The following is a 22,055-nucleotide window of genomic DNA, read 5'->3' on the forward strand; positions in this document are numbered from 1 at the left end:
ATTCCTCCACACGTCCAATTCCAGGTTGATTCATAACATTTCCAGTTGAACTGGAACTTATTAATTATTGCCCTGATGGTGGAAATGGGCATTTTCAATGCTTGTGCTATTTTCTTATAGACACTTCTCATATTGTGAAGCTCAACAACCTTTTGCCACACATCATAGCTATATTCCTTGGCCTTACCCATTGTTATGAATGACTAAGGGAATTTGGCCTATGTGTTGCCACATATATATACAGTATCTCACAAAAGTGAGTACACCCTTCACATTTTTGTGAATATTTGATTATATCTTTTCATGTGACAACACTGAAGAAATGACATTTTGCTACAATGTACAGTAGTTTAGTGTACAGCTTGTGTAACAGTGTAAATTTGCTGTCCCCTCAAAATAACTCAACACAACCATTAATGTCTAAACTGCTGGCAACAAAAGTGAGTACACTCCTAAGTGAAAATGTCCAAATTGGGCCCAATTAGCCATTTTCCCTCCCCGGTGTCATATGACTTGTTAGTGTTACAAGGTCTCAGGTGTGAATGGGGAGCAGGTGTGTTAGATTTGGTGTCATCGCTCTCACACTCCCTCATACTGGTCACTGGAAATTCAACGTGGCACCTCATGGCAAAGAACTCTCTAAGGATCTGAAAAAAAGAATTGTTGCTCTACATAAAGATGGCCTAGGCTATATGAAGATTGCCAAGACCCTGACACTGAGCTGCAGCACGGTGGCCAAGACCATACAGCGGTTTAACAGGACAGGTTCCACTCAGAACAGGCCTTGCCATGGTCGACCAAAGAAGTTGAGTGCACGTGCTCAGCGTCATATCCAGAGGTTGTGTTTGGGAAATAGACGTATGAGTGCTGCCAGCATTGCTGCAGAGGTTGAAGGGGTGGGGGGTCAGCCTGTCAGTGCTCAGACCATACGCCGCACACTGCATCAAATTGGTCTGCATGGCTGTCGTCCCAGAAGGAAGCCTCTTCTAAAGATGATGCACAAGAAAACCCGCAAACAGTCTGCTGAAGACAAGCAGACTAAGGACATGGATTACTGGAACCATGTCCTGTGGTCTGATGAGACCAAGATAAACTTATTTGGTTCAGATGGTGTCAAGCGTGTGTGGCGGCAACCAGGTGAGGAGTACAAAGACAAGTGTGTCTTGCCTACAGTCAAGCATGGTCGTGGGAGTGTCATGGTCTGGGGCTGCATGAGTGCTGCCGGCACTGGGGAGCTACAGTTCATTGAGGGAATCATGAATGCCAACATGTACTGTGACATACTGAAGCAGAGCATGATCCCCTCCCTTTGGAGACTGGGCCGCAGGGCAGTATTCCAGCATGATAATGACCCCAAACACACCTCCAAGACGACCACTGCCTTGCTAAAGAAGCTGAGGGTGAAGGTGATGGACTGGCCAAGCATGTCTCCAGACCTAAACCCTGTTGAGCATCTGTGGGGCATCCTCAAACGGAAGGTGGAAGAGCACAAGGTCTCTAACATCCACCAGCTCCGTGATGTCTTCATGGAGGAGTGGAAGAGGACTCCAGTATCAACCTGTGAAGCTCTGGTGAACTCCATGCCCAAGAGGGTTAAGGCAGTGCTCGAAAATAATGGTGGCCACACAAAATATTGACACTTTGGGCCCAATTTGGACATTTTCACTCAGGGGTGTTCTCACTTTTGGTGCCAGCGGTTTAGACATTAATTGCTGTGTGTTTAGTTATTTTTTGAGGGGACAGCAAATTTACACTGTTACACAAGCTGTACACTCACTACTTTACATTGTAGCAAAGTGTCATTTCTTCAGTGTGGTCACATGAAAAGATATAATCAAATATTTACAAAAATGTGAGAGGTGTAATCCCTTTTGTGAGATACTGTGTATATGTGTGTATATATATATATATATATATATATATATATATATATATATATATATATATATATATACCCTTGTGAAAAAGGAAGTCATGGCTGAACAATTTCCTGTTCCTAGTCACCCAGGTGTATTAAAAAAAAAATTAAATATCAATGAGACTTTGGATAAACCTGTGTTTTGTTTACAATTGTTTGATATCCATGAGAGCAGAGTAGTTTTTGAATTTTTGAACAAAAAGATCAAAATGTTAAACAATAAAGACAAATTTTCACAGCCTTCTTAGCTCATATTTACCAAGTGTGCCAATATTAGTGGAGGGCACTGGAAATAGATAGATAGGTAGATAGATAGATACATACATTCATACATACATACATAGGGCTGTTATATGTAATGCCATTAACTGTTTAGTGCTAGAAATATTAAAAATATCTATAATCAAATTTAAAACCGGAATGTGCTTAAAACTGTAAGGTGTAATACTGTAATACCCATTACATTACATTCTTCTTCAGTAAGTGCTTTATCCTGGTCAGGGTTGCAATGGATCCAGAGCCTATCCCAGGAACACTTGACACAGAGTGGGAATACATGCTGGATGCATGGAGACAAAATTGCTAGAGACTGTGACTTGCAATATGCAGATTATATTATTAGTTTCTTTGTTTAAGACTTTCCTTCCCATAAATTAGAGCCATGTCTCAATTGGCACAGAGCGAGCATTTTAGGCTGTTGGTTTTAGGACAGACTGCATTGGAGCACTGTAAATGTGAATGATGTCTTTCCTGAAAGCAAAATCAACTGGTGGAAAATCTCCTGATGGTTTCTTACTTTAATAGACTTGTTTTTGTATCACATACCTTGACGGTTCATTGATGGCTCTGTTGTGTGTGTGTGTGTGTGTGTGTGTGTGTTGGGGAAGGGTATGTATGGGTAGCCGGCTGTACATGGAACATGAAAATATTTTTAAAAATTTAAAAAGAGATGTGTTGACATTGTGAAGTTTAACTCAAGCGACTATTTTCAAAAACCTTGACAGTGAAATATGAATCACGCCTCCAGATGTGGTATATATCAGATCATTATTATGATTTATTTCAGCTCCTGGATGAGAAGTTCTATTTGCTCTAGCACAAATTATTCCTAGACCAAAAAGGAACCATAGATGGAAAATCAGCGGTTTAGGCCATGATTAGATTTAATTTAGTGTGAGTCTGGGAACATACATTCAGGCTGTAAATCTTCATCTCCCAGATGTTGGTGGAATAAGACCTGTACGGATTAAACCTGTCAACATGCTAAATGTGCCCCTGCTCTCATGACTAAAGGAACACGTTCTGTGCATAGTTAATCCTGAAGTATGTGTTTTACAGGAGTAGTTAGGTTCTTAATGTGTGACTATTGAATGCTTATGGTATTAAATAATATTCATGAATTTATTTTGAGGCTGAGTGGAAAGAATGTGGCAGAATAAAAGAGTTTATCAGAACTTTTTTGGAAAATGGTATTGATAAATGTACCAATTTTAAGATTTTGGCTACACATTACTCATTTTTAATTAATTAATGTTTTTTTTTTAAACACTGATAGAACTTGCATTGATAGGGGGAAGGTTGTTGAATCACAGCACTGATTCACTGATTTCACAGCACTGAAAACTATGAGGAAGAAAACTATGATATGCATTTTGTGTGGAATAAAATAGGCCGTGTGTGTAGTTTTAGGAAAATAATCAACTAGTATGATGTGGCCAAGTGGCCAAACGCCAAGTGGATGGCCAAAGTTTTTGTATTTTTTCCCTCTTATACCTCAGCACTAACAATTATTTTTATTAATGAACAACACATTGCACTTTTTATCAATTTATAGTCACATTTAATGTTGTGGAACATCTGCAAAACAAGTTAGTTCCTGTTATTATATTATAGCATCGATAAACAACCATTTTCTCTCTCTTGAAGTTAATAAAAAGGAAAAATGCAGCTTGTCATGTTACTGAGATACCACCCAGTGCAAAGACCTCCATTCTGAAGACTTTCATGTGTTGGAAAACTTAAAGTTACAGGTTCACCTATAACTGTTGCAAAGCCCTGCAATGGAGACGCTCCAAAATTGATAAATCGACATCTGTTCACAGAAAACTATACAAGTCTGTATATCTGCCATACAAGTCCCTGTATAAGTTACTGTAGAAATGGATAATGTATTGGACCAAGCTTGTTATTACAAAATTAATTAATTTACCATACAACTGAAACTACTGTCAGAGCTGCTGTTACAGAAAATCAACCAACACCACCTGACTAATCAGAATCAAAAATCAAACTATGCCATAAATTATGAAATGAGCAGCTTGTGTTACTTGGCTCTTGATGTAATTTCATCTCAGATCTTTGAAGCCAAGTTAAATCTGCTCTAATAAGATCATGGGAATTGTTAATCCACCTGTCAGTTAACATCTATTTAGCTTCCAGAATCCTTTTCTTCTTTCCTTTCAAGATCCAAATCTGACAGGTCTTATGCTAGACTCTCAGAGCATGAGGAATATGGGCTCTTGTAATATTTAGTATTAGCCTAAAGCTATTTCAAATCCCAGGATCCTAATTATGATACAGCTGTTTTCCAGTCTTAGTCCTGGCATGCCACCGTGTTGCACATCAATCTAACATGCACGGTTGTGCAAATGACCAAAGTTTTCATGAAGTAAATCATATGTGTTAGAGTAGGGTCTTGGTAAAGGCTTCCTAGTTACGTATGGAAGATTAAAATAAGTATGTAAAGCTCAAATCTGACTGCAATCTATTATCAGCTTACTCCAAATTCACCAGCTCCTGAATCTAGAGTGCATTCAAATCAACAGCATTCATAAGCAAAATGACACTGCAATCAGCACATCACACCGGAAGCACATCTGCGTTCCCTTTCAAATGGATGTCACTGACTACGTTTACATGGACAGCAGTAATCTAATTATTGACCTTACTCTGATTAAGATAATAATGTGATTAAGGTGTTTACATGAGTCGCTTTTAGAAAACTCCTTGTACCCGTTTTACATGTTATAGAACATAATTAGATTAACGGCACACGTCATTACGTCACCGCGTCGCGCCGTCCGACGTCCCTGCAGAATTTCACGTATCAACATACAGTTTGTCTTCGTTATGGTACCGTATACAGTTTTGGGTGTTTTTATTTAATTTTTTTACGAACGCTTTAAGTGCAGTTAATTATTTGTCATGCTGTACGTGCAAATAGACAACTGCTTGAAGCCATGGGCTGCGTCCCAAACTGCGTACTTACCTTCTATATAGTAGCCGAGATACATGTATTTTTCCCCACTACAGGCCTATAGTAGGCAAGTATGCAGTTTGGGACACAGCTGTACTCTCTTGTTCGCCGTAAAATGTTGAGCACTGCCGTGTGTGATCATGTCCTGTCGCAAAATGCGGTGAAAACTCTCACACGACGTTAATAATGTGATTAAGGTGTTTACATGTCTGTAATACACGTCCATAATGCGACTGAAACAGGAGTACTCCACATGTCTTAATTTGATTAGAGCTTACTTCGAGTATGACCTTAATCAGATTAAGGTAATTAAAAATTGCTGTTTACATTTTTCTTAATCAAACTATCGTCTTAATTGGGTTAAGAGTGGATTATTGTTGTCCATGTAAACGCACTGATTGTTGCATGAGCTTCACGCTGTGCGAAGCGCCCTCAGGCATGACCATTATCTGAAGTCTGTGTGAAATCCACGGTCAGGTGGTGTGGCATTTTGCACGTCACGTGATTATAAAGTGGTATCTGTAAACCATGCCATCAGCCTTATTATTTTCAGTGAAAGGCTGATGTCGGTTCTTTGTGTGAACGCTCCTAAAAAAACTCTTCACTTCCTCTCTATTGTTCAAAAAAGAATATATATCTTACTTTTCTGTCCCTCACCTCTTTGCGAGTATGAGTCAGAGAGAATTCAGGAAGTGTGTTACTCCATGCTCTGTTTCTGTTTGAAGTGTTTGGGGGCTGACTGCATGCATTGTAAACGCATCACAATCTGGCAGTTAAGCTCTCGGCTTGCTCTTTTTTCAGCCAAAGGGTATTGGGTTTCGGAGCCTCGGGATTCTGGACTGGCTGGCTGCCTCAGCAGCAGGTCAGGTCCTGGGGATCCCATATGGATCTGGAGGAGGAACTGTAGACGAGCGCTGCTCTATCGCTTGCTCTGTCCTCTGGATCTGAGTCTCGGCTTCCGGGTTTTGGAGCTCGCATCGCGACTCCTCCTTCTGGAATGGAGATTCAACCCACCCTCTCTGACTCCGAGGAGCCAAAGTGGGGAGCCAGTGCACTACAAACGGAGAGCAGCTCTCAATCATATAAAGAAGTAATTTCACTTACTGTGTCCAGTAAGGGCTCTCTGTACTTATATCCACTGCTCTGGCCAGAGGCGTAAATTGGAGCAGTTGCTGGTCTGCTTTGGCGGTGACAGTAGAGGTGATGCTGTGTCAAAGTAGTGCATCTCCAATTGGATTGTGGAGGCAGTCTCTATCGCTTATGAGGCATTCCGCTGGGGGGTTACCACCTCGAAGGCGTTATCCAAAGGGATACAATTATAGGATGTGTGTGCTGCGGCAGGGTGGTCTACACTGCACACATTTGTTTGATATTACAGTTTGTATGTGGATTCCAGCCCCGGGCTTGAGTGTCTTGCAGTGACCCTCAGGCTCGGACCCTTTGAACAGGCCATACCTGACAGAGTGGGTATTTTCATTCCCACAGCGTGAAGCTCACGCAACGTTGAGTTCCCTTTGAAAGGGAATGTCTGGGTTACGAATGTAACCCTGTTTCCTGGGAAGGAAATAAGACGTTGCATAGTGTTGTCATACTGGGGCATGCCTGTGAATTGCATCTTTGCTTCAGATAATAGAGGCTGATGACGTGGTTTACAGGTGCCATTTTATGATCACTCGACACGTGAAATGCCAATTCAACTGACCATGGCAGGCCTATAAATAGGCATGATTTCACACAGACTTCAGATACCGGTCACGCGTTAGGGCGCTTCCCACAGCGTGAAGCTCATGCAACATCTCGTTCCCTTCTCAGGGAACAGGGTTACATGCATAACGCAGACTTTTTTGAGAAATAAGACCAGCTAATGACGTTTTATATCCAGTCTTGATCTAGGACTAAGACTTACAAATGATGTTAAATTGCACATGTTTATGGTGGAATTTATGTTTAACATTATGAGTGATTCAGAGTCAAGTTTTCAGTGAAGCCAAAGTGGTGTCTGTTTGCTGGTTCAGTGGCTATTTAATGCTATTTAACTGTATTCACGGTTTTAAAGTTGAAATATAGAAATTCGTCCATCCAGTTTCTTTACCGCTTATCCTGCACCACCTGGAGCGTATCCAAGGGAAATTGGGGCACACCCTGGATGGGCACAATCGCATACCAAATTTGTCCAGTTTGTAAATGCATGTGCAATGCATGTCTTTGGACTGCGGAGGAAACCCCCAAAGCATGGGGAGAACATGCGAACTCCACGCATGCAGCAGTGGGAATCAAACCTTGAGCCTGTAGGTGCGAGGCAGATGTGCTAACCACCATCCATCATCTGTACCGCTTATCCTAAACAGGGTCACGGGGAGCCTGGAGCCTACCCCAGGAGACTTGGGGCACAAGGCGGGGGACACCCTGGATGGGGTGCCAATCCATTGCAGGGCACAATTGCACACCCATTCACACAGAGGAAACTAGAATACCCAGAGGAAGCCCCAGAAGCACGGAGAGAACATGCAAACTCTACACCTGAAGAGCAGAGGTGGGAATCGAACCCTGGGAATCAGTGCTATTCTTCAGTAAAAGTTATGAAACAGTTGGCATTATAATGTGAAATAAGTACTTGAAAAGGTAAATAGTAACAGTGGCTTGCATACGTATTCCACACAACCTGGAACTGAAATGGATTTATTTGCCATTTTTACCACTTGATTCACACAATAGGTGGCACGAAGGTTAATGAGACAAAAAACAAAGCAGACATTTGTTGGTTGCATATGTATTCACTCCCAATACTTTGTAGAGACACCTTTAGCTGCATTAGCTCCCAGAATCTACATGTCTTCTGGGATGTGTATATCACCTTTCCACCTCTGAATTCTCATATCTGGGCCTATTGCTTGCCTGTTCACCCTATTTGTAACACTACAAAAATTAAGGGAGGGGTAAAAACTTTTGGAAGGCACTGTACATTCATTTTAACACTGATTTTTAAGGTGATGCTGATTCACAGAAAATCTTCCAATCTCTTTTTCTATGGTTGTACCAAGTGTGAAATACTTGTACTACTGTGGAAATTCGTTGGTTTTGCTCTGTGATTGTGTGCCTGTGCAGTATTGCGGATGGAAATCTGTGTGTATCTGTGTGTATGTGAATGTGTGTGTGTGTGTGTGTGTGTGTGTGTGTGTGCATTGGTGTATGGCTGTGAGGCTTCTCTCTCTCTCTCTCTCTCTCTCTCTCTCTCTCTCTCTCTCGTTCTCTCTTGTTCTCTCTTTCTCTCTGTCTGCCCCACTGCTGCAAATGGAAATTGTTCAGTAAAGGAGCGCTAAATGGGATATGAATATTTAAACAGGTGTGTTTGCTTCTGGATAACCCTTCAGTGTTTTTTTTTTTGGTTGAGTGTGTGTGTGTGCGTGTGTGTGTGAGTGTGTGAGTGTGTGTTTGAATGTGGAATTTGGAGAGTACCTGTACAATCTTTAATTTGGCAATAGACAAGTGTACAAGTCCAGCTTTGTTCTGAAGGCACAGTGCAGGTAAACTTCATAGGTAAAATTCAGTTTCATTCAGGCTGGTGTAGAGTTTCATTCTTTCTGCCCTTTCTTTCTCCCTATCTCTATTTTCGCCATCTTTCTGTCGTTGTCTCAGTCTATCTCTCCTCTATCATTTCCACAGTGCAATTATGTATGCTGCGCCTAGCAGTGTGGGCAGACCCTCTAGTGCTGTCGAGGTTGGTGTGCATTGCCAGATTTTATAGCCATCCATTTTTATTTATTTTTTTTTTGTGGGGGGGGATCACACATTTTTACATTTTATAATTTCACACTCCACTGCCCGAGGAGGAGCACACAAAAACCACCATTAAGGCCTATTTTGATTCTGAACTGTCATCTTGAACCTTGCCAGTGGCTCATGTTACTGTATGCTCTGAATGTAATCACACAACTTTTTTAACCTAAACAAACAAATCAAACACTTTCCACAGAAGATTTATTATAAGTTTATGATTCTATATCAGACCTGTACTTTCTATTTAAATATGGTCTGACTGTGATTTTATAATGCAGTGCTACGTGCCAGACACCAAAATCAGAACACAGGCCCTTCTCACTACTCGAAAAAAAACTTAACTCAAATCAACATGAGCTGTCCCCTTAGTCTGTTTAGTATGTAGTAAACTTCTTGCAGATCTGTCCTTTTCACCATCCTGGTAGATAGAGACAGGTGAGACAGGAAAGAGATTGGAGAGAATGTGTACAGAACGCACACAGACACACACAAATACATTAACACATAAACACAGGCATATACACACTTTGACCCCTGTCTGACAGGAGATAGATGGCTTCTGTGACAAGCCCTGAGTGCGTGCGTGTGTGTGTGTGTGTGTGTGTGTGTGTGTGTGTGTGTGTCTGTGTGAATATATAGTATTTGCCACCCAGGTAAGTTTGATGGATCAAGATTCTGGAGGACTTTTACCCTGTAAAACATAAACACACATCAAACGATTTTCAATGCCTGCTTCCACTCGGTCAATGAAAACACTCCAGAGAGTGAGAGAAATAGAGAAAGGGAAGAGGGAGAGATGAAAAGAGAGAGAGTGTGAGGTGTGTGTGTGTGGGGGGGTTCGGAGTAGGGTGGTGTCTTGTATAAAATGGAAGAAAATGCACCAGGAGATAAAAATACCTCAGGTTAGTCTCTCTCTTTCTTCGTTTCTCTGCTTGGTTCCAAACCACTCTCTACCCCTGACTGCCTTCTTCACACACAAACACACATACACACACACACACACACACACACAGCGCCATGCCCTCTTTGTGCTGCAGACAGACAGGTAGCCCAACAGGGGCTTTACTCATGATGTCCTCTTGACTGGGTTTGTGTGTGTGTGCTCCCAGCATGCATTGCTCATCCTCCCCAGGCCCTCCAGCAGCACAGTCACAGTAAGCCTGTGACAATTTCAAGTGATCCATAGAAAAGACATTGTGATAAGGAGTGGGCGACATGGCAAAAAATATCCTATCACAATAGAAGAAGATATTTTTACCTTAATATTTAGGTTTAAGACTGCAAGACAGTACAGACGAAAGCTACAGGGTCTGCTGTACCATCCTGAGCTTAGGGTACTTTCTGTCTCTCTGGAGTTTTGAATGTTCTTTCCATGTTCGCTTGAGCTTCCTCTGGGTTCTCCGGTTTCCTCCCACCTCCCAGAAACATGCTGGTATTTGAACTGGTTACACTACATTGTATTACACCAGTATTACAAAACTAGCAAAAGTTTAAATCCGCTCTGCTGAAAAGGCCAGCACAGCTGATAATTGAAGATGCAAATCATTTCATATTGTCCAAAGTGCAAAACATCACATCACTACCGCCTGAGCTTTTCTTTCCCAGGGTGTTTTCTGCGATTATGGTGCATTTTTTAATTATGGTCTTTTCTGAATTTGCTAGTCCATGTGCTTCTAAAAGACTTTTTAAAAGCTGGCTGTGAGTTTATTTTACGCAGCGTTAAGCTCAGCAGCTGCTTCTGAAGACAGCTTTCTGCTCCAGTGGCATCATAGGAAGTGGAACATTACAACACCTGGATGACACAACCAGCAGCCGAACTGAGAGCTGTTTTTAGGTGTGTGCGTGTGCATGTGTGTGCATGTGTGTGCGTGCCTGTGGCTTTTCAGCACAAGCAAACACAGACCTATTTAGCATGTGCACTATCCTGCTTTGTCTATTAATGGATTGGGTGTCACTGGGTCAGCAAAACCTAGCTAGGATGATAAAATGTTTGTTCTGCTTCACCTCATCCTTTTTCTTACTTCCTGTCTCTAACTAAAACCTTTTTTTATTACCTCTGTGAGATGGGTATAATGACTATGTGACCTGTTCCAATCATGCATCCACAAAATGTTGGGCTTTCCTTGTTTGACCTGCTTTTCCAGTATTATTAGGATCTGCTGTACACTACATCAAGTGCTGTTTTTTTTGTCTTGTGTGGATCCCAGAGTAGTAAAAGACAGAAGATTCAATCATAAGTATGAACAAATATGACAATAAACCCTTACTGTATATACAGTAGTTGTTATTAATATAGTGTATACATTTTAATCCTGGCATTCTTTTTATTAGGTCATTGAATTATTCAAGTTTTTAAAAACTTATGCTACGATTAAAATGTAATCTTAAAATGATTCATTTTATTATAATGGGAGTACTGTGGCTTAGTGGTTGGGGGTTCAAATCCCGCCTCCACCCTGTGTGCGATGGGGGGTGGTGCGACCCTGTGTGCGAGGCTCAGTGGTTTCCTCCAGGTACTCCAGTTTCCTCCCCCAGTTCAAAGACATGCATTATAGGCTGATTGGCATTTCCAGATTGTCCATACTGTGCAATTGTGGCCTGCAATGGGTTGGAACCCTGTCCAGTGTGTCCCCCAACTTGTGCCCCGAGTCCCCTGGGATAGGCTCCAGGCTCCCCGCCTGGACATTTTTAATCAATTTCTACCTTGCGGTGCGGAAAATAGATGGAATTTTATTATAATAATTAAAATTATTCTAGACATTTTTAAATCAATTTCTACCTTGTGTTCTTCCAGTTGCAGAGAATGTTGCAAATTTTAAGCATTTCTTTTTAGAATAAGAAATGTTTATGTTTGAAAAGAGTAAAGAAAATGCCTGTGAATAGGTTCAATAATCTTATATTTGGTATGTGGTAATCTTATAATGAGAAATTCGATACTTGCTAAATGTAATTTCTTATTACAATACAAGAACTTGTTACTTGTATTGATCTTGAACATTGGCTTTGCAGCTCTAATTCTATTACTTGTGGAATTTCTATGCTAATAAGCAAAATCAGCCTAATAAATACATGGAGTGCTTTTACCATCTAGCTTAAATTTCCTATTCCAGAGTCGAGGTGTAAGAGCCAGAGTAAGGGTTTACTTTTGTTTTTTTATGATAATGTGGGGTTGGAATTTTAGTTGTTAGTTAAGTGTTCACGGAAGAGGTGGGTCTTTAGCTGTTTTTTGAAGATAATGACAGATTCTGCGGTCCGGATTGAGGTTGGAAGTTCAATCCATCACTAAGGGACAGTTTTTGTTTATGTCACATGACCTGATTTCCCCATTCACAGTCTGCCTATTACTAATCACACATACCTGTTTCTAATCACACTAAACCCTTGAAGTACTGTTTAGTGTGCAGTCTCGCACCTGCTTTTCTCCAGTGATAAAGCCGAGCAGGTTTTTTGAGTTTGTCCTTGCTCTATTTGCTGATCAGTTGACCCTGCCTGCTTTTCACTTTTTCCTGATTAACTGCCTCTGCATCCAAACCCTGTGTGGTCTGACATTGACCTAGGTTTTTTTTAAAGGCAAAGGCAAAAGCACTATACTTAAAACATCTACTCCAGACCTGGCAGCCTCGAAGGTGTGAGCTGCATGCAGGTAATTTCAGTAATATGAACAATCCGCTCAGAAAATCAGCTCTAGTCTAAAAAAAAATCCTTTTCCTTTATTGACGTATCCTTTGAACCTAAATAGTTTAAATCTCCAACTCCTGAATACGGCCCAAATTGCACGGTGTGAAAAAGATCCTGATTATTCATTACTCTGAAATGGGGATTAACAAGCAGCATCATAGTCTCATGACCTGGAGGTGGGTGAAAAGGGAAAAAACGAAGTGAGTAGGATGAACCCAGAATGAAGCAACATTCTCACCTCCCATCTCTTCTTGTTTTCGTTATCCTCGGCCCGTCTCTCTCTCACTGGCCCTCTCTCACTCTCTAAGTGTGCAGTTCTTTTGCATAAAGCAGTTCATCAGACTGCTAGAAAGACTTTCATTTTTTTTCAAGACGGCATAGTTCCTTGCAGCCTCACATACAGACCTCGGAGGCTGAGATCAATCAGTTTCACATCAAGCCATTAATTCTGCCTGCCTCCAGTTCCACTCTATAATTAAACGTTTCACTTAAATGAGTAGGACAGATTCTACAATTGATGATTGTTGGGACTGTGTACATGAGTAGGACTGCTTGTTTCCATCCTAGGATGCCTTGAAAAGATGCCAGGGCTAAGAAATGATGAAATGTTTTGGGGTTTATTTTCTGTCTTTTTAAAAATCCTTTTTAAGTCTTTTTTCCATATTCATCTCCCTTTATGTTGTTTCTGTCCTTGTTCCTCCCGGATCCAAACAACCATTTCATCCCAAGCATCATAGAGTTATCCCCTGCCTGTCTCTCTCGCCATGTCTTTGGACTGGGGGAGGATACTGGAGTACCTGGAGGAAACCCCTGAAGCACGAGGAGAACATGCAAACCCTGCAGGTGCTGAGAGTGTGCTGTGAATTTCTGGAACGTAATACAAAGAAACAATGCTTTCTGGTTCCTTCTTTGACCTCTGTGGCTTGGCGGTTTTGCCAGTGTCTTAGCACCATGTTCAACTGTTCAGCAGAGCTTCTCAGTTTGTTAACACAAACAGAAACACAAATGTAAAAAGTCTGAGAGGAAGTGAAAGAGCAGAGATGCTTTTCTTAATCATGAAGAATGTTCAATTAAAGTATACTTCTATAACGCTTTTAAGAACAGACATCTTGCTCCCTAATTAGCAAGCTTGTGACAGTGGTGAACATGAAACATTTTCTTTGAGTACTCTAATGCTTGCTTATTTTGCTCCTTATCTGTCAGCTTTTACAGTGTAGCTTAACTTTTCTCCTCATGTTGTCTGGGCTTTTACATAATGGATGTGACCAGTGTTCAGCAAGCACAGCTTGACAAGACCAGATGTTTGAAGATATTCTCATTATTTTGAATTTGGTATAGAAAGATGAAATGTAAGCTATTCAATGAGAATGAGAAATCTATCAAAACATATCATCAGGCAGCTTCCTATAACAAAGATTATATGAGCCAGGTAGTACTAGTCCCATCTGCTTTTTAAAAGTCAGGCTTTAATGTTGCTGATAGTTTTCGGGGACGTTCTGCTGAAGTTTCCTGGCTGTGTTACGGCAAGATTGATTAAAGTTCGAGGAAAGAAGGAAAGAAAATTCATGCCTGATGAGCAGTAAAGGGGAACAGTGCCAGAGCTCCATCACATGTGCAGCGGAAGCCTAATTAATATCCCAGTGTCATATGGTGTGTGTGTGGTCGTTCTTGTTTGGTGATAGTCATGCCCTGATGATGTGATGCTGCAGATGCTTTGTATAAATGACATTGGTCATTTATAGGTGCACGTTGCACAGTACGAGTTTAATGACAACATTCTCATTTTCCCACCTGATTTAATAGATTGCACTTTGCTTAGATGATAATGAGTCTTTATTGATCACAATAAAGTACAGTGAAATTCTTTTCTTCACATACCCCAGCATGTCAAGAAGAGTGCAGGGTCAGCCATGATACAGCACCCCTGGAACAGAGGGGGTTAAGGGCCTTGCTCAAGGGCCCAACAGTGGCAGCCTGGCAGTGCTGGGGTTTGAACCCCTGACCGTCTGATCAGTAACCCAGAGCCTTAACCACCAAGCCACCACTGCCAGATGCACTTGCATTTCTCTTCTCTTCTCTTCTCTTCTCAACATGTGGATATGAAATTTCTCCTTGTTTTTCTCTTCTCTTCTTTCTCATTTTTTATGCCTCTACCACTTGAGTAGGTGAGGCATTATGTTTTCAGGTTTTCCGTCCTGATTACAACTGGTTAGTAGGGATGTCACAAGAACCGATACTCGGTACCAGGTCGGTACCAACATTCTTAAAACGTGACGGTACTTGTTTTTCTGCACTAGCGTTGGAACCGGTTCTAATGGCGGTACCGAGGTTGCAATTCTTCCGGACCTGATGGGAGCAGCAAATACGCGCAAGTGTTTTAGTCGGTCCACAAGTGGTGAAGAAGAAGAAGAACGCCTACAAGCACACGGGAAAAACTACAGAAGAATAGCTTAGCTTAACAAGTTTAGCTCCACCCCGGCTCGTTGAGAGGAAAAGAGAGGAAAGCTAGTATCGGTTTCCGGTGTGCAACCGACGCTATCGTTCATTTCAAACAAAGCGAGGAAACACCTGGAATTTGGCGAAGCACCTGAAAGACTCTCTATATTATGTTTGTTTGAGGCAGCTGGCATTGTGGCCATGAAACCAGCTGTTATGCTCCATGTAATGTTAGCGATAGCCTGTTATTTGTTAACGATGCTAACACATTGCAATGTTATAAACTACCTCCGAATGGGTCACCATGCATCTCCATTCAGCCCGTGTCCTGTCAGCTAAATGTAGCCTAATTTCACTAATAATTATTCAAATGTTAATGCTTTTAATAAATCTTTTTGGCCTGCCACCATATCAGTGAATTTAAACTAATGCTTGCATTCAGAGCATAAGGTGTGTGTGTGTGTGTGTGTGTGTGTGTGTGTGCACGTTTAGGAGTGCACCTCCACTCATTATCAGATAGTGTTTGATAACTAAAATACCCCCCCCCCCCCACTCTCTCTCTCTCCCTCTCTCTCTCTCTCTCTCTCTCTCTCTCTCTCTTTGCCAGTATCAGCCAGAGGAGGATGTCCTCCAGGAGAGTTTTTAATAAAAAAATTTTTATTTTATTTTTATACCACACCGTGGTATCGACTTTGGTATCGAGTATCGTGTACTTTTGGTGGTATCAGGTACGACTACTAGATTTTTGGTATTGTGACATCCGCACTGGTTAGATGTTGGAATTGATCCAAACAGGGTCATGGTCACAGCAAGGTCAAATATCTGAATATATTCAGTAGCTTGCTTTATGTTTGAAACATATTTCAAGGCTATTTCTGACATACAGTTTAGTAACAAGAAACAATTGGCCTGAATGTGTGTTTCTCTGCACACTGTATGTAGTCCTTGCCTTCAGGTCGCCTCACTGTGACAAGCGAGCACAGGGCACACACTGATTTTCCACCTATACCCTTCACTTGAAGCACAAGGCTAGACAGTGACCAAGATAGCAGCTGGTCTGTTTACTGATCAGTGTAAGTATTATATCTCTCTTTCTACAGGTTTGGAATTTGGTGAGTAATTGGTTTCTCCTTCACTCCTCTTCCATGACAAACCGGAACGCACCACCTCCACTGCATGCCAGCCGAATGTGCGAGAGAACGGTTCCACTTGGAGACGCCTCTTCACTACCTGGAGGTGCCGTGTATGGACAGATTCCTCCCAAATGAGTCAGTTTCCTCTCATACTATTACACACTTTCACAGGCTGTCGGATCTACGGGGAAAAGTCTATTATATCTGTCTGTATAAAAACTGCCACTTACATTAAACAGCAAAATGCATACTGAGAGAAAGAAAGAGAGAAACACTGACTTCCAGTTAAAATGCATGTATTTCCATATTAAGTTCATTTTCTTTCGAGAAACTTCTGTCATAGGGGATAAAGGGAAATACAGAGCATTCTGATTCAGCATAATCTTCTCCACTATTTTTAATACAGCTTTGACAGCAAAATTGTACACGTAATTTGACATTCAGTTTATATTTAAGGACCTTTATCGGAAGCAGTGACTTCTGACACAATAATTCCAGTAATTTCAGTGTTCAGACTCTGCCTACACTTGTTACACTTGAAGGACAGTTTTAACTCACATAGCCAGCAGTAATTCTCACTCAGTTTGAGTCTCTTGTCACCATTACATAGGCCATTGCAGTCATTTAATTCAACACAAGAGCCTTACTCATTAAATAACCATTTCATTACCTGAGATGAAATGTATATGCTTGTAGGTGCATGGAAAGCTTCAGTCAGAATGTGGTTCATTCTCTAAATAGTTTTCTTAGGAGTTTGAAGAACTTTTCATCTTGATTATTGCCCTTGGATGAACTGGAATGGTGTGTTGTAACTTTATAGTTAGTTGAAACAGTTAGACTCCCACAAATAGGACCATGGCTTGATGTACACTCTGTCTACCTACAAGATATGGATAAAATTTGGTGCTGGTGGGCAGCTAGCTACTTTAGCATGGATCTTACCAGTGTTTGGGACATTGTAACTGGTCAAGCTATAAGCTACTTGTGGTTTGAAATAGCTAAGCTACACTTTAGCTACTTTGGTTTCTTTTAACACAAAAGCTACAAGGGTGGGTCAAATGACAACCTTGAAAAGTGTGCCATAAATTAGAGAAAGACTATATTAAATTTTTGTTCTCAGTAGCCCCTTTTACTACTAAATTGAAACCTCATTGCAAAAACAATGCAAAATATAAAAACTTGGGTTTTTTTTTACTCATTCTTGTACTCCACTGTAGCTTTGACTCATTAAAGCTACTTTGTCACCCCCCCCCCCCTCCTTTTTTGTTATTTAATTTAATTTTATTACATTTTTTTACTGAAGCTACTTTGTCAAACTGAGGAAATGTAACAGTGATATTTTTTTTCCAGGCTACAGGTGTTGCAGAAAGTAAAATGTACTTGCTTTGTACACAGTAATCCATTATAAAGGTTTTGCATTTCTCTTTGTGAAACTATCTATTGCTTACTTAAATTTTACACAACAATCATCAGAAAAACAACAGGTACAGAGTGGGCTCACTGAATATTTTTGATTCGGTTTGTTTGTGTAAATATTCAGTTAGCTAGTTAATGTTAACATTAATGTGCATGCTGCAATCCGTATAACATTGTATTTAAATGGCTATTTGGATGTTTGCTGCATACTTCATATTGGTTGGTTCTCTGTATTAGGTTAAATACCAGAGCTCAACTGTCATGCTCCGTCGTTAGCTATAAAAGTCACATTTTGGTAATTCATCAACAAAAAATACTTAACACCTAATGATATCACTCTTTTAACTTAACCAGCTAGTTAATCAACAGTATAACAACAATAACAAAAAACAGGTAATGCCCACCTACATGAAGTTTTGGATATTGCCAGTATTTTCCTTTCCAACTTGCGTGGGTTATAAACAAGCACGCATTCATGGCCATGTGAATCCGTCCACTTCCATGGATGTTTTCTCCATTAGAAGAACACAGTCCTCAGGATGCATCCCGAGCTACTAAACATGTAGTTAAGCTTGGAGTGTTGTAACACTGAATCTTATTGAATTGAACAAAATCTTCCTTACAAAACTCTTATAACTCATCCTCTTGGAATTCATATGATGTGACATTAAATATGATCATATTTTAATTTCATGAGATTTACACATGATGTTGTTTGGTGCATCAGTAATTAATCAAACCAACATGTTCTACCTGATGGAAAGTTTCCATGAACCTGTTTAAGGAGGAGATTATGTAGAAAAGAAAGGTAATATGTTTTGTGTACTCTGTGAAGAGTATGCAGGTATGATGGCTTACGTTTATCATTAAGGATATCAGGAGTCATTATACTACTATAATATTGAGGCAGTGGTGTATTACTTGGTCTGCCTTTCCTTTATTTAAGCTAACTTGTTTCTATAACATACCAATAAACAGCAGACATCTGAAAACAAACAACAAACTATCCGGACATTCAGTTTTATCTTTATTTATTTTTTTTCAATAATCTCTTCTTTATATCATCATAATGAATAATGTAGCCAGTGTTTGGGTTTTCCAGCTTCCTCATTGTGCATGCTGTGTGTCTTCACTGTAGTTCTCACAGCGCCTGCAATGTGGAGGCCAGGAGACGCCAAGACAACGAGTTAACAATAACTACATCAGACTACTGACGGAGCGCTGTGCCAGTAGGATTGCACCATCAATGCATCATCAGCCATTTCCATAATACCTTTGTACTTCATTTGTGAAATGAAAAAGCTTTGCTCGAGCATTATAGAAGATTTACCGCTTCGAGTAAGTCAAAGCTGGGGAGTTTAAATGAAGTTTTGAACGAGGCTCCTTCATTTTATGTAATTAAACCACGCAGTAAGCTTTCTTTAGAAGGGAAGACGTGCCAGACCTCCACAAAGGAAGCAGATAATTATTACTGTAAACAGTAAAAAGGAGCCTTGATTTCAAACACTGAACTGTGTTTTGCAACACTATTCTTCTTTCATTAAAAGCAGTTCAGCCAAATTGAGAAAGAGGAACCAGGTTCGAAGAGGCTGTTTTCATGATCGTCTTTTAATTTCTCTTTTGTTTACACAAGTCTAAAGACGGCACTCAGATTAATATGGCATTCATTAGACAAAGCTGCTGTGGAGGCTGTGCTTAATGCTGCGCTTTTTTATTGAATTTTTTTTACTTTCAACCTCTGTTCATCCAAGAACTGATTTATTTTATCCCTTTGTTCAAAAAGGGATCCACATGCACATGACTTATTCAGCTACTTCAGGTTGTTTTTTTTTTTTTCCTAAAGATGAAAAAATGGTGGCCAAGACTGCACAGTCTTCCAAGTGACACGAAGAACAAACATACACTTTCATTCTCTCCCTCTCTCCTTGTGCCTTTGTAGTCATGTCCTTTTACCAGTGTCCAGCTCTCAGAACGAGCCCTTAAACTAAAACAATATAGTCTACTGTGGAGCAGTAGAAAAGAAAGAAAGAAAGAAAGAAAAGGAAAAAGTCACATGATGAAAGAGAAAGAAAGAAAGTCATGTGTGGAAAGAAAGTATCGTGATGAAAGAAAGTCACGTGATGAAAGATGCATGATGAAAGAAGAAAGAAAGAAAGAATGTCACATGAAAGAGAAAAAAGAATGTAAGAAAGATAGAAAAAAGTCATGTGCGGACAGAGAAAGAAAGAAAGTCACATGATAGAAAGAAAAAAGAAAAAGAATGTCACATGAAAAAGAAAGAAAGAAGGAAGGAAGGAAAGAATAGAAGAAACTCTGTGAGCTACACTTTGGATGTGTGTGCATATGTATGCCTGTGTGTGTGTGTGTGTGTGTGTGTGTGTGTGTGTGTGCGCGCGCCTGTGCGTGTGTGCACCTGCGTGTGCCTGTGTGTGTGTGTGTGTGTGTGTGTGTGTGTGTGTGTGCCTGTGTGTGTGTGTGTGTGTGTGTGTGTGTGTGCCTGTGTGTGTGTGTGTGTTTGTGTCTGTGTGTGTGCTTGTGTGTGTGCCTGTGTGTGTGTGTGTGTGTGTGTCACGGGCCAGTGAAGATGACAGGATTCTGCTCAGGCTGCTGTTGCATGACAAGCTCCCAGGGTCTCTGTCCACACACTAGACTGGTGGGGAAACTTTGTTGTATCTGTACTGTGTGTCAGTATGTGTGTGTGTGTGCACGTGTGTGTTAGTGTGTGTAAAAGAGAGAAAAATAAATTGTGTGTGTGTGTGTGTTCTTTAAATAACAAAAGTGGCATTTCCGCACACAGTGAGAGTGAGTTGTGCTGCGCAGCACTGAGACTTCATGTCTGTGGGTGTTTTATGTAATGGTGTTTTACTGCAGTAATCTGCACAGCTCCAGTGTGTGTTAAAGGCAGTACAGTTGGTCCTCACTGTGACTGAAGGCTGACTGGCGGTTACTGTTGATTTTATTTCTGCTTTACACACTCGACCTACACACGTTCCAGACCAAACAAAAAAAAAAAAGAGTGAGAGATGTTTTTGACAAGGTTGTCAGAAGAGTAAGGAAGAGACACTTTTGTTGTTTCTGCTTTTTTTCTCTCCAAGACTCACAAACATCTTAAGACTGGATGGAAAATCAGTTCCTATAGGTTAAGCAGTGGAGCTGAAAGTTTCCAAAGCTCTATTGTAAACTCCATTATAGAAATCAATAGAAAGGCTACTGTGGCTATGACTGTCTGTGATGAGATATTGCACTGACCTGCAGTCAGAATTGAGGTCCTGAAAAGCAGACACTTAAGGTCCTTTCACACTGAGCGCTACGCGATAAAGGAAAGCGAATCGCCGACGAACGTTGCTTTCACACCGAACGCGAAACAATTGATCGCCTTCAGCTAATTCACGCCTGCACGATAGGTGACGCTGACCGAGAATGTATTCTACATCTGCACACTAGGTGGCGCAACCCACTATTCAGCTGATCGGCCTATCATCTTTACCACTGAGAAGAAGAATCGCGTAAACGTTGGCATTAGTGTTCGGAAGTTCGGATCATTTTTCTGACTCGGATCTTTGAATCTCGTTCAGCAAAATGAACGAATCTTTTTTCGAGTCATTTCGTTCATTTCAGCAGAATATAATTAAAATGTTAGGTGTTAAATTCCCCAACACATCTAGTACTTAATAATCTATCAAATAAACTATAGGTTAATGCAGCCAAGTCCGAGTTATGAGAAACAGAAATGATTAATGAGTAGCGTAGTATTAGGTCTTCAGGCTATGCAGTCTGTTAGTTCACCTCACCTCCTGAGATTTGAGTCCTTCTTTCTTTTGTCACGTCACATTTGTCACGTCTGTTCCCCAAAAACAGAAATGATTAGTTCAGCTCTCGAGTTTTTTGTTCGAGTCGTACGTTCATCCCGTGACCGCCCCATAGGCTGAATGCAGTGGGGCTGTGACGTGATGAACGAACGACTTGAGCCCAAAGACTCGAGAGGTGAACAAATCATTTCTGTTTCCTGTACAGAACCTATGGGGATGATGCAGCGTATGTGCGGTCAACACAAAATGAACGAATCACTCTCTGAGACAACGTTGTTCCCGAGTCATATTAAAGATTCATTCTATCCAGAAAAGGAGGGAGAACGTTTTTTTGTGTGTGTTTTTTGAACAGCAGCATCGAGCTTTTTTAGTATGAATGAAATAATGTGAAATATAATGCAACAACACAACAGCGGGACAAAACCCGAATTTAATGCCCAAGACCATTCCTGTCTCAGCCTTATCATTTGCCTGTTTTTGAACACGTTATCGATTCACCTTTTGGATTTGTCTGCCTGTCTCTCTTCAATAAAGTTCTTATCTGCACTCGCATCTGTGCTAACCCACAACAACTCCTTATTTTGACTTAAAATCTCATTATGGTGACTTAATATCTTTGCTAATTTGACAAA

At 40.7% G+C, this 22,055-nt stretch overlaps 1 protein-coding gene across 1 annotated transcript in view; it reads left to right on the forward strand.

The window, feature by feature from the left end:
• htr2cl1 (5-hydroxytryptamine (serotonin) receptor 2C, G protein-coupled-like 1) overlaps window positions 1-22,055 on the forward strand; it is a 127,955-nt gene that overhangs the window by 17,901 nt on the left and 87,999 nt on the right. Inside the window, exon 2 of the mRNA XM_053629408.1 lies at window positions 16,166-16,333. The gene's annotated coding sequence lies outside the window, so the exon portion shown is untranslated. The remainder of the gene's footprint in view (window positions 1-16,165; window positions 16,334-22,055) is intronic.

The sequence above is a fragment of the Ictalurus furcatus genome, chromosome 7 (genome assembly GCF_023375685.1).
Source record: "Ictalurus furcatus strain D&B chromosome 7, Billie_1.0, whole genome shotgun sequence".
Taxonomy (NCBI): domain Eukaryota; kingdom Metazoa; phylum Chordata; class Actinopteri; order Siluriformes; family Ictaluridae; genus Ictalurus; species Ictalurus furcatus.